Source organism: Macrobrachium nipponense, chromosome 22, assembly GCF_015104395.2.
Source record: "Macrobrachium nipponense isolate FS-2020 chromosome 22, ASM1510439v2, whole genome shotgun sequence".
NCBI classification, from domain to species: domain Eukaryota; kingdom Metazoa; phylum Arthropoda; class Malacostraca; order Decapoda; family Palaemonidae; genus Macrobrachium; species Macrobrachium nipponense.
In genome coordinates, this window is record NC_087213.1 from 41,994,084 (window position 1) to 42,006,188 (window position 12,105).

Genomic DNA, 12,105 nt, shown 5'->3' on the forward strand with positions numbered 1-12,105 from the left:
ATGAACAAAATGAATATTACCGTGTAGAATTTTGAAAAGCAAGAGCTCATTTTTGCATGGAAATCAAAATAGCACGAAAAGAATCTTGGACGATATTCAAATCTTCACTAAATTCGAAAACTCCTCTAACTCTAGTTTGGAAGAGAGAGAGAAAAATATCAGGCAAGTTCACTCCATGTCAACCTCCAGTTATCAAGATCAATGGTTGCGAGGTAGCAGACCCCCAGTTAGTGGCAAATGAGTTTGCTAATCATTTTGCTAATGTTGCGAAGAAAAATGATCAGCTCAGACAGATAATGGAACAGGTAGAAATTGATTTTAATACCTTAAGACATGAGCAATACAATGCTCCTTTTACTATTAGAGAATTTGAATCAGCCTTGAATAAATGTAATGAATCAGCTCCTGGACTGGATGATATAACATATGTATTCAGTGATTAAGCATACCCCTGAAAATACCAGACTTTTCATATAAAGCCTAATTAACAGAATTTATCGAGAACATATCTTCCCCAAGCTTTGGGAGAAGTTAAAATTACTCCCATTTGTGAAACCTGGAAAAGATCCATTCAAGACAGAAAATTATCGTCCTATTGCACTGACATCTTGTTTGTGTAAGATCACGGAAAAAATCGTGAACACACGATTGATGTGGTACTTGGAAAGAGGTAAATACCTCTCGCCTGCTCAGTGTGGTTTTCGGAGTATGCACTCCACAACTGATGCATTGGTACGAATGGAATCTTCAATAAGTGAAGCTTTTGCCAACAAGCAGCATCACATCACTGTTTTCTTTGATCTAGAGAAGGCTTATGATATAACATGGAGATATGGCATTTTGAGGGCCCTTTATGAATGTAACCTAAGAGGCAATTTGCCCCTCTTTATTAAGGCTTTTTTAAAAAATTGGCTATTTCAGGTTCAGGTTGGAGCAACATTGTCAGATGTGTTCAATCAAGAAGAAGGAGTACCACAAGGAAGTGTTTTAAGTGTAACCTTGTTCGCCTTGGTAATCAATGGGGTTTCTAAAATAATTCCCCCAGATATAACATATACCCTTTTTGTTGATGACCTATCTATTTCCTTTGCAGCATCAAGGATGGCATTGGCTGAACGCCGTCTTCAGCTCTGCATTGATAATATAGTAAAGTGGGCTGAGGTTAATGATTTTAGATTTTCTGCCAGTAAAACGGTAACTATGCACTTTTGTCGTATAAGGGGAATCCACTCTGATCCAGATCTGTTCATTCATAGGCAGAGATTTCCATGTGTTTGTGAAACAAGGTTTCTTGGCTTGATTTTTGATAGCAAGCTGACCTGGATTCCACATCTGAAATATATTAAGGCAAAATGCTTGAAAATGATATTGTTATGATACAATAAAGTTTCATACATACTTACCTGGCAGATATATACATAGCTATCGACTCCGTCGTCCCCGACAGAAATTCGAATTTCGCGGCACTCGCTACAGGTAGGTCAGGTGATCTACCGCCCTGCTCTGGGTGGCAGGACTAGGAACCATTCCCGTTTTCTAATCAGATTCTCTCTTCCACCTGTCTCCTGCGGGGAGGCTGGGTGGGTCTTCAATTGTATATATCTGCCAGGTAAGTATGTATGAAACTTTATTGTATCATGACAATATCATTTTCATACATTCAACTTACCTGTCAGATATATACATAGCTGATTGACACCCTTTGGTGGAGGGCAAGAGACAGCTAACTACTGACTAGACAGGTAAACAACACATGTTGTAGGTATTTATAGACCTTGGTTCCTACCTTATCAGGTGGAAGACTTCATGACTGCTGTCTAGGAGTCTGCTTCACCTCAAGAGCCTTAGCGAGATGTGATCTGTGGCCAAGAGTTCTTGTGGATCTGTCGATGGGGTCTCATCCACTTACTCGACAGAACCTAACTGACATTTGTTCAATGGGAGCACATCCGCTTATATGACAACACGCCTTTATTAAGAGCACACAACCGATCCCGATCACCCGAACCTAACACCCGTGTTAGTTCTAAGATTGCCAAGAGCTATCCCCAAACTCTTAGCAAACAACCACAAACTCAATAACCACATACAATAATACCCCCAAAAAAAAAAAAAAAAAAAAAAAATTCTTTTTTGTACCCCTCTAAAAGTCAGCTGTCACTCGATCTCCTAGTGAAGAGAAGTGAAGGTCGCCTGTGTGACACCTGACACTTCCATGCACAGGAAACTCAAGAACACATCCAACAAGAGGGTTACATACAATATTAAGGATCGGTGCTAGCTCCCTTACCCAGAACCGTCTGTGCTGACACAAACGACCTAGAGAAAAACATTTCTCATACGTAATCTTCGTCACGAATTCCTTTTAAATAATGAGATGCAAAAACAGGAGGTGCATCTCCAATAAGTTGCATCCAAAATGTTTTTAAGTGACATATTTCTTTGGAACGCCACAGAGGTTGCGATTGCCCTAACTTCGTGGGCTCTCACTCTTAAAAGATTAAAAGAATCATCTGGACAATTCTTATGAGCTTCCGTAATAACACTTCTAACAAAGAAGGCTAAGGCGTTCTTGGACATTGCTCTCTTGGGGTCTTTTACTGAGCACCAAAGACCTTTTTTGCGAACCCCCCAACTGCTTCTTCCTGTCCAGATAGAATTTAAGAGCTCTAACTGGGCAAAGGGATCTTTCTGCCTCTCTGCCCACCAAACTAGAAAGTCCTTTACCTCGAAGCTCCTGGGCCAGGGATTCGAAGGGTTTTCATTTTTGGCAAGAGAGACTGGAATGAACAAATTGCAGAGTCTCCTTTGAAGCCGACTCGTGATTCAAGGGCGTGCAACTCACTGACTCTTTTTGCCGTTGCAAGAGACATCAGAAACAAACTTTCTAGTGATATTACGAAATGAAGCAGTGTGTGGTGGTTCGAATTCTTCGGAGGATAGAAATTTAAGAACCACAACTAAGTTCCAGCTTGGAACTTAGGTTCAAGTGACTTTGATGTTTCGAAGGAACGAATGAGGTCGTGCAAAAAAAATCCTTATCATTCGTTAGATCTAATCCCTTGTTTCTAAAGACTGCTGAAAGCATACTCCTGTACCCCTTAATAGTCGGTACAGAGAGATGCGACTTTTCTCTAAGAAAACAGAAGGAAATCCGCAATTTCGGTCACAGAGGTACTGTGGAAGAGGACAGCTTCTTCGACCTGCACCAGCTTCTGAAAACTTCCCACTTCGATTGGTACACTCGCCTAGTAGATGATCTGCGGGCTCTAGCAATTGCGCTTGCTGCCTGGCGAGAAAACCCCTCTCGCTCTGACAAGTCTTTCGATAGTCGAAACAAAGGCAGTCAGAGCAAGAGCGGGTAGATTTTGATGGTACCTCTCGAAGTGGGGTTGTTTGAGCAGATCTATTCTGTTTGGAAGAGATCTGGGGAAGTCCACTGTCCACTCCATCACCTCTGTGAACCAAATTTGAGATGGCCAATACGGAGCAATCAGAGTCATTTTGGTTCCTTCAGATGCCAAAAAAATTTTAAAAAAATGACTACTTCCCCCAGTATCTTGAATGGGGGAAAAGCGTAAACATCTAGCCCTGAACCAGTCCAGGAGAAGGAGAAAGGCGTCTGTTGCATAAGCCCTGGGATCTTCCACTAGGGCACAAAATGTGTCTATCCTTTTGGAGAGGAATGTGGCGAAAAGATCTATTTGAGGCTTCCCCCAAAGGTACCAAGCTCTGACAGACTTCTGGTGGAGTGTCCATTCTGTGGGAAGGACCTGGAACCTCCTGCTCAGTCTGTCCGCTCTCACATTCCTCTCCCCTTGGACAAACCTCGTTAGAAGAACTACCTTCCTTTGGTTCGCCCAAATCAACATATCTCTGCCAGCTCGTACAGAGCGAAAGAGTGAGTCCCTCCTTGTTTCTTGACATAAGCCAGAGCGGTCGTATTGTCTGAGTTTCATCTGTACGACCTTGCCTCTGACTATGTGTTCGAAGCTCTTTAGCGCAAGGTGAATTGCTAAAAGCTCCTTGCAATTTATGTGCCATGACACCTGTTCTGCCGACCAGGTGCCTGACACTTTTTTGGATCCCAATGTTGCACCCCAGCCCGACTCCGACGCGTCTGAGAACAATGTCAGGTTTGGGTTCCGTACTTGCAGGGATACTCCTTTGTTTTCTTTTAAGGGAATCAACCACCACTTTAAAAATGATTTTTTATTTCCTCCGAGATTGGAAACGTGTCCGAGAGCTGTCCTGTCTTCCAACTCCAACTTCTTCTCAGGAAGAACTGAAGCGGACGAAGAATGTGTCTCCTAGGGGAAAGAACTGTTCGAGCGAGGAAAGGGTCCCCAGAAGGCTCAGCCATTCCCTCGCTGAAGTGCGCTCTTTCCCTAAGAAGTTCGATACTGTGGCACAGCCTTTCCTTATTCTCTCTTGAGAGGGAAAAAGAAAACTCGAAAACCCCGAGAATCCATCTGAATCCCCAGATAAACCACGTTCTTTGGCTGGGGATCATCTGAGACTTCTCGAGGTTCACGATCAATCCCAATGATTTTGTCAATTCCAGTGTTGTTGACAGGTCCTCCAAACAAACACTGCTTTTTGAGACCTGGCTCTGATGTTTTAGCCAGTCGTCCAGGTACAGGGAGAACGTTTATCCCTTTCAAATGTAAATGTCCTTGATACATTTTTCATCACGTCCGTGAAGACTTGAGGAGCCGTGGAAAGGCCGAAACACAGGGCCCTGAACTGATAGATTCTTCCCTCGAACATAAATCGAAGGTACTTCCTCGACGAATGGTGGATCGGGATGTGGAAATATGCGTCCTGAAGGTCTAGGGACGCCATCCAATCTCCTTGACGCAGTGCTGCAAGGACTGAAGCAGACGTTTCCATGCTGAACTTCTGTTGTTTTACGAATTTGTTCAGCGCACTTACATCCAGTACCGGTCTCCATCCCCCCAGGTTTTTGCTACAAGAAACAAGCGATTGTAAAACCCCGGGGAGCTGCAATCCACACCAGCTCTATTGCTCTTTTGTCCCACATCTGTTCCACCATCTGACGAAGAGTATCCATCAGAACAGGGTCCCTGTATCTGGCGGACAATTCCCTCGGTGATGTTGTCAAGGGAGGAATGTCCTTTAATGGGATGTAATAACCCTTCTTGATGATTGACATCGTCCAAGGATTCGATCCTATGTCTTCCCAGGCTTTCGCAAAGAAATGTAACCTGGCTCCTACAGGTGTCTGGAGGACAGAATTCTCACTTTCCCTTCTTAAAGGGACGGAAGGAAGACCTGCCCCTTTTCTCGTTGACTTCCTTCTGGCGATAGATCTAGCTGGAAGGCCTCCTCGAAAGGGCTGCTGCTGAGCTGGACGAGCCACTTTCTTTCCTCACTGGCCACAGGCCTATTTTCCTTGAGGATTGTCTAAGGAGATCCTGGGTGGCCTTTTCAGTCAGTGAAATGGGCAATATCCTTCACCAACTGCGAGGGAAAAAGATGTTCTGAGAGAGGCGCAAACAATAAGGCGGATCTTTGCGAAGGAGAGACGGCCTTCGTGAGGAAAGCACTGTGAACCGCCCTCTTCTTTAAAACTCCTTGCACCAAAGAGGGAGCATACTTCAGCCGATCCATCCTGAACAGCCTTACCAATGCATGTGAGGATGCTATTTAGGGTTTCTGGGTCCAGTTGTTCCTTTTCATGAGACTTCTTGGCAAGAACCCCAAGGGACCAATCTAAGAAGTTAAAAACTTCTAAAGTGTGAAAAAGCCCTTTGAGGAGGTGGTCCATTTCCGAAAGACCCCATGTTACTTTTGCTGAATTCAAGGCGTGTCTTCTCGATGAGTCTACTAAACTCGAGAAGTCTGACTCAGCTGAAACGGACAGAGGACAATCCCATATTTTCTCCCGTTTCGTACCAAATGCCTCTCCTCCCTGTAAGTTTAGCGGGAGGCATACAAAAGCGTCCTTCCTAACTCCTTCTTCTTCTTGAACCAGGAGTCAAGAGATTGTAGCGCCCTCCTCATAGATATAGCAGGCTTCATTTTTAGGAAAGAGGAAGACTTGTGCGTTTTTGTGCTCGAAAACAGAGAGCGTGGAGAAGGAGGAGCGGCTGGAGTTAAAGAGTCTCCATATTCTTCCAAGAGAAGGGACGAAAGAACTTTGTAATTAGAAAATCCTTCCTTCATTTCATCCTCCGAGGCATCTTCTGGGTTCATAGGCTCGGAAGGAGAAGGCTCCCTTCTTTCTTCTGTTTCTTCCCTTACTCTCTTCCTTTCTGAAGAAGCACTCCTAATTGAAGAGGGGCTAAGAGTTACTCTCTCTTTGCTAAAAGATTGACGCTTGGATGACTCCTGTCGGATGTCAGGCTCTTCATGCAGGGAATGCGCCTGGTGTACAGCAGGAGTATCTCGCCTGGAAGGAGTAACGTGTTTGGAATACTCCTGGTGCTTGGCAGGCGCAACGCGCTTCGAATACTCCTGGCTTCTGGTAGGCGCATCTTGTTCCGAATACTCCTGGCGCCTGGGAGGAGTATTAAGTTCAGAATACTCCTGGCGCCTGGGAGGAGTATAAGGTTCGGAATACTCCTGGCGCCTGGGAGGAGTATTAAGTTCAGAATACTCCTGGCGCCTGGGAGGAGTATAAAGTTCGGAATACTCCTGGCGCCTGGGAGGAGTATCGAGGTCCGAAGACTCCTGGCGCCTGGCAGGAGTATGTCGCTCCAAATACTCCTGATCCTTGGAATGCGTATGGTGTTTAGTAGGAGTATTGATCAAGGTAGGTCGCTTTTCGTTTAACAAGCGCTCTACTCCTAACAGGGTATTGATCAAGGTAGGCGCTTTTCGTTTAACAAGCGCTCTACTCCTAACAGGATCTTCTTGGCGCTTGGTTGAAGATCTTGAACGTTGTACTGAATACTCTGGCTCTTTGCGCCTACTCGGAGCCTGGCTCCTGGCTGGAACCACACTCTTGACAGGAGTAACTTCCTTTCTTACTTCTCTCCTGTCTAACGCATCGCTCCCCCCAGAGATGGCCGCTTGTGCGACAACTCCCCTGTAGGGTTCGTCGCGCCCGACAGGAGATCGGTATTTAGATCTTTTAATAGGAAGCCTATCATCCTTCTTACGAGTAGGCTCCTTATAAAGAACAACTCCTACCAACGAGGCTAATTGTTCCTGCATATTCATTAAAATTTTCCTGGTTGAGGAATCTTTCGAATCAGGAGAGGGAGATCTGGAAGGCGCTCTAGGATCTCCTCCAGACCCAGAGTCTGAATGTTTTCTAGCCTTCTTTATTACCGAAGGCGCTCCTTCTTCAGAGAAGCGCTCGGGACTAGAAAATTGAAGCTCATTGTTCTTTCATACTTCCTCTTCAGCGGACGGGAAAGTTTCGACTCCTTCCATCCTCTTCTCGGAGAGGGCGAACTAGAAGACGAAAACACTCTCGAAGGACGCTTTTCCTATAGCGGTCCTTGGCAGTTTGTGATATGATAGATTCTGCCGAAGGGACGCCTGATCGTTGGGGATTCTCCACCACACCCCCGTACGGCTTTTGACTTTCCTTCTCCTCCGGGCCAGGGAGCTTGGAAGAGGTCTAGGCCTGGAAGCGTCGCAGAGACGACCAGACGCCCCCTCCACTACACTGGGGACACTAATATCACTAGCGAAACCACATTCACTTTCCTTACCTTCCAATGCTGCCATTTTTTCCTGCATTTTCTGAAGGGAAGCTCTGAGTTCCGCTATTTCCGAAGCAGAACTAGATTGAATAGCAATTGGAACGGGCTGAAACAGAATGGGCATGATTATCAGAGGAAGAAGCTACAGAACTAGACAGTAAATCATGAGATGTAGACATTCTGCGGGTTTTGTAAGCCGCCTTCCTCTCTCTATCTTTCTCTAACTTCTTCAAGTAAGAAGTTAGATTCTTCCACTCTTGCGCACTCAATTTCTCACACTCGTTACACGTATTCTCAATCGAGCATTCAACCATTCTACAACCACTACATGTAGTGTGAGGATCTACCGAAGCTTTCGGAATCCTCACCTTACAGCCCTCATTCACACACACTCTGAAACTAACACTAGAGTCAGACATATTCACGAATTCCAAAAACCAAGTCCAAAAAACAGTCCACGATAGCGAATGCCAAACAACGATCCAAGTACGTCACCAAATATCAGCGAGAGATGATCAAAAGCGTTGAGAAAAAAGAATTCTAGTCAGGAGGAAGTAACAACAATGTTGATACCACCAGCGACAGAGAGAATCTGATTAGAAAACGGGAATGGTTCCTAGTCCTGCCACCCAGAGCAGGGCGGTAGATCACCTGACCTACCTGTAGCGAGTGCCGCGAAATTTGAATTTCTGTCGGGGACGACGGAGTCGATAGCTATGTATATATCTGACAGGTAAGTTGAATGTATGAAACCAATGAATTTGTTGAAAGTCCTGTCTCACACTTTGTGGGGTGCAGACCGAACTCAGATGTTGAGATAATATAAAGCCTTGGTCTTTTCAAAATTAAGTTGTGTGTGTGAAGTGTACACTTCTGCAAAGCCAAATAGCCTTAAAATGCTCAACTCAATTCATCATGGAGGAATACGGTTGTGTATTGGAGCATTTAAATAATCTCCCACCGAGAGCATGTTTGTAGATGCTGATGAGGTGCCACTGGATCTTCATTATAAGCGACTGCTGGTTCGGAGCTGGTATAGATTCCAGAGGCTACCTAAGTCTTTAACCCGCATTTGTATGAGAAATGAAAGGCATTGGCAGTTTTATGAAAGTCACCCCAAGCAACCTCATCCATTCGCTTTTAGAGTAAATTTTATTGTCCGTGAATTAAATATGCCAAGAATCGAGATTTTACCAGCAAAATATTCAGTTAGTCCCCCCTGTAACTTTCCAGAGATAAAATTTTGTAGATATTTTAATTTTACCAAGACAGAATTGTCCAGTGAGGCCATGCGGTCAATATTTTTAGAACACTCTTTGCAACATGATGACTCCACTACAGTTTTCACAGATGGCTCAAAGTCAGATGCTGGCGTCGGCTTTAGTGTAGCAGAATTATATGGAATTTTAAAGGCTTAAAGGAAGTTATCATTCGGAATGAAAATAATTTTATTATATATTGTGACTCAAGAAGTGTTCTTCAGTCACTGGAATCTCTTAACCATTTAAACCCTCTGATTTTAGATATATTGGAATGGCTAATTTTACTAAAAAGAAGAGGGAAAGAAATAAAATTCTGTTGGGTTCCTTCCCATGTTGGGGTGGCTGGGAATGAGAAAACTGACCAACTTGCAAAGTCTGCGGTCAGCTCCCCAGAACCCACAAGATGCCTACTACCATATCGGGATTTATATCCTCTAGAAGGTTAGAGTTAAAAAATGTTGGCAGTCCCAGTAGGAGGATATTTTGACTAATCAAAAATGCGCAGTATCACGTCATCAGTGTCTCCTTGGTCATATCCGAATATGCCAAGGAGACAAGAAACGATGTTGTGCAGATTGAGGATTCGACATATGTTTGCTGATTGAATGTCCCAGATTCAGGAATTTGAGACATAGGTTCCTGTCTTGGGGTCGTGACAGAGTAAGTAATTTTATCCTAGCTACAATTCTTGGAAAGGATTGTAATATGGAGCAGTTATATATCTATATGAGGGAGGTGGGCCTCCTCACCCAAATTTAAATTATACATAGATTGTCTATGTAAGAACTTATATATATGAACAAAATTTTTATATAATACATTTATACATATTTTTATATGAAATTTATCAAAAATTTAATTCTTTATATTTAATTTATTTTGGTGTCAATTACCCAGATGTTGTGACGCCAGATATAATACACAATCAATCAATCAATCAACTCCACCAAATGTTGAAAAACAAAAGGAAAAGTAAAGATCCCAGAATTAACTGCAGCTGTCAACCAGTCTGTAGCCATCAGCTGGCAGAAACAAACTCAGCTCTTTGCCAATTGCTTCCTCTCTTTCCCTGAAAGTGGGTAGGGTCGTGGTTACCTGACCAAAACAAGACAGGAAATTAGCGTGACATGTGAACTTTGGAATTTAACTGCTGGGCCAGTGAAACTTAGCTATATAATTACTGGGTAAGTCCCATTATCAAAGTCTTAACTCAATTTCCCTTTTCACAGCCTAAAAGTTACATCTAAATTTCCAATACAGGCGGCCCGCGGTTAACAGCGCAATCACTCAACGGCGAATCGGTTTTATGGCGGTCGTCAAAAATATTCATTAAAAAAATAAGGCATTTTAAAGGTATCTTTATGGCACAATTTTCAGTTAACAGCGCCGCTAGCGCCGTTGTCTAACGAGTTCATACATTTGTAGAAATGCCGTTCAGACCATAAAGGTTATGCAAATTATATTAACAAATTTTATGGAGAGTTTATTACGTAGGTATTAGGGTAAAAAATATGCCTCTGACGCTGTTCTATGCCGAAAATATAAGTTACATAAGTGCAAATTTAGCTATGGATGTGTCGATTTATAAATGTTCATGCTTTTGTTTAAAATGTGTATGAAAATGTATTACGTGAAAGGCATTTTTATTTCTGTACAGAAATATGATACAAAGGCAGCTTTTGAAACTGCCCTTCACGTTATCAAATACGATGTTTTTTCATGTTCTTTCTTGTGAGCCGCCGCCTGCCGCTCTTCCGAAAATATAGATTTAAAAAAGTGCGAATTAGCGATCAATGTGTCGATTTTATAAATGTTTATGCTTTTATGTTTAAAATGTGTATGAAAATGTATTACGAATAGAGTATTTTTATTTCTGTGCAGAAATATGATAAAAAGGCAGCTTTTGAAACTGCCCTTCAAGTTATCAACTACGATGTTTTTTCAAGTTCGTTCTTGTATGCCGCCGTCTGCCGCTCTTCCGAAAATATAGAGTTAAAAAGAATGCAAATTTAGCGATCAATGTGTCGATTTTTTAAATGTTTATGCTTTTATGTTTAAAATTTGTATGAAAATATATTACATAAAGGTATTTTCATTTTTGTACAGAAATAAGATACAAATTAAGACAGCCTTTGTAACTACGCTCCACGTTGTCAGGGGATGTTTTTTCATGTTCATTCTTGTCCGCCAGTTCCGAAAAATGCATTGTGTTATTTTATTAATTATGCATCTCTTCCATAAATCCTTTAAAAAGTTGCACATTATTTCACTGTATCCAAGAATATTGTATGTATTCTCATATTATTGTATTTTAAAATACTACGGCAAATTTAAGCCCGTATTCCGCGGAGCAGCCAATGTTGTGGTTTGAAATCAGCTGATGAATACGAGTTTGTTTCACCATAACACAATTCTGAGCGAATGCTCTTGCTTCTAGTTAACATAAACGAAAATCTAGATACTTGACTTATATGAGACAAAGTTATTTTTCCTTATACAGCGTGTTTTTAGGTGGAAATATTTATTGAATATGTCTCGTTGTGAATGTGAACTACTTTTTTTTTGTTAACATATTACGTTGGCGGCAGGTTTATTGCGTAAAAAATTATGTGATTCCGTTCGCAATAATCCTTTATATCATCGTAATACGAACTGTACGTTATTTATCTTATATCGGCTTGAAACCAACAGTAAAATGTGTTCTTTCAAGCACAGTAGTTTTGATTAAAATTATTTTATCCCAATTTTATCTACGGTTGTGTTTGATGGCATACGTTTACTGCAGTTTTATCCTTGTTGCCGATGTACAATAATAGTCATTAGCAGCTTGAACAGTTTTCTCAGCTTCAGTTATAACTAGGTTTAAATTTAACAGTATATTCCCCGATTGATCTTTAATCTAATTTGATCTCTGATCTATAGCGAATAAAGTTATTACATTAAGATATCTCTATTCTATTCTATACATAACGCCATTTATAACAACTACGGTAATGTTGTACTGTTGTATGATGATTGAAATACAAGCCAAACGGATGTTATCCAGTTCGGTTGTACTTAGAAAAAAAAAAAAAGTAGTTTCTCGTTCGGTTGTTCATGGCTGTTCACGCAACGAGTATAACGTTAAAACCATACTTTCATCATTCTCTTTTGCTGTTATTGAA

General features: G+C 42.0%; 1 protein-coding gene across 4 annotated transcripts in view; it reads right to left on the reverse strand.

Moving 5' to 3' along the window:
* LOC135198612 (probable ubiquitin carboxyl-terminal hydrolase FAF-X) overlaps positions 1-12,105 on the reverse strand; it is a 506,622-nt gene that overhangs the window by 392,362 nt on the left and 102,155 nt on the right. The gene's annotated exons all lie outside the window — the stretch shown is intronic.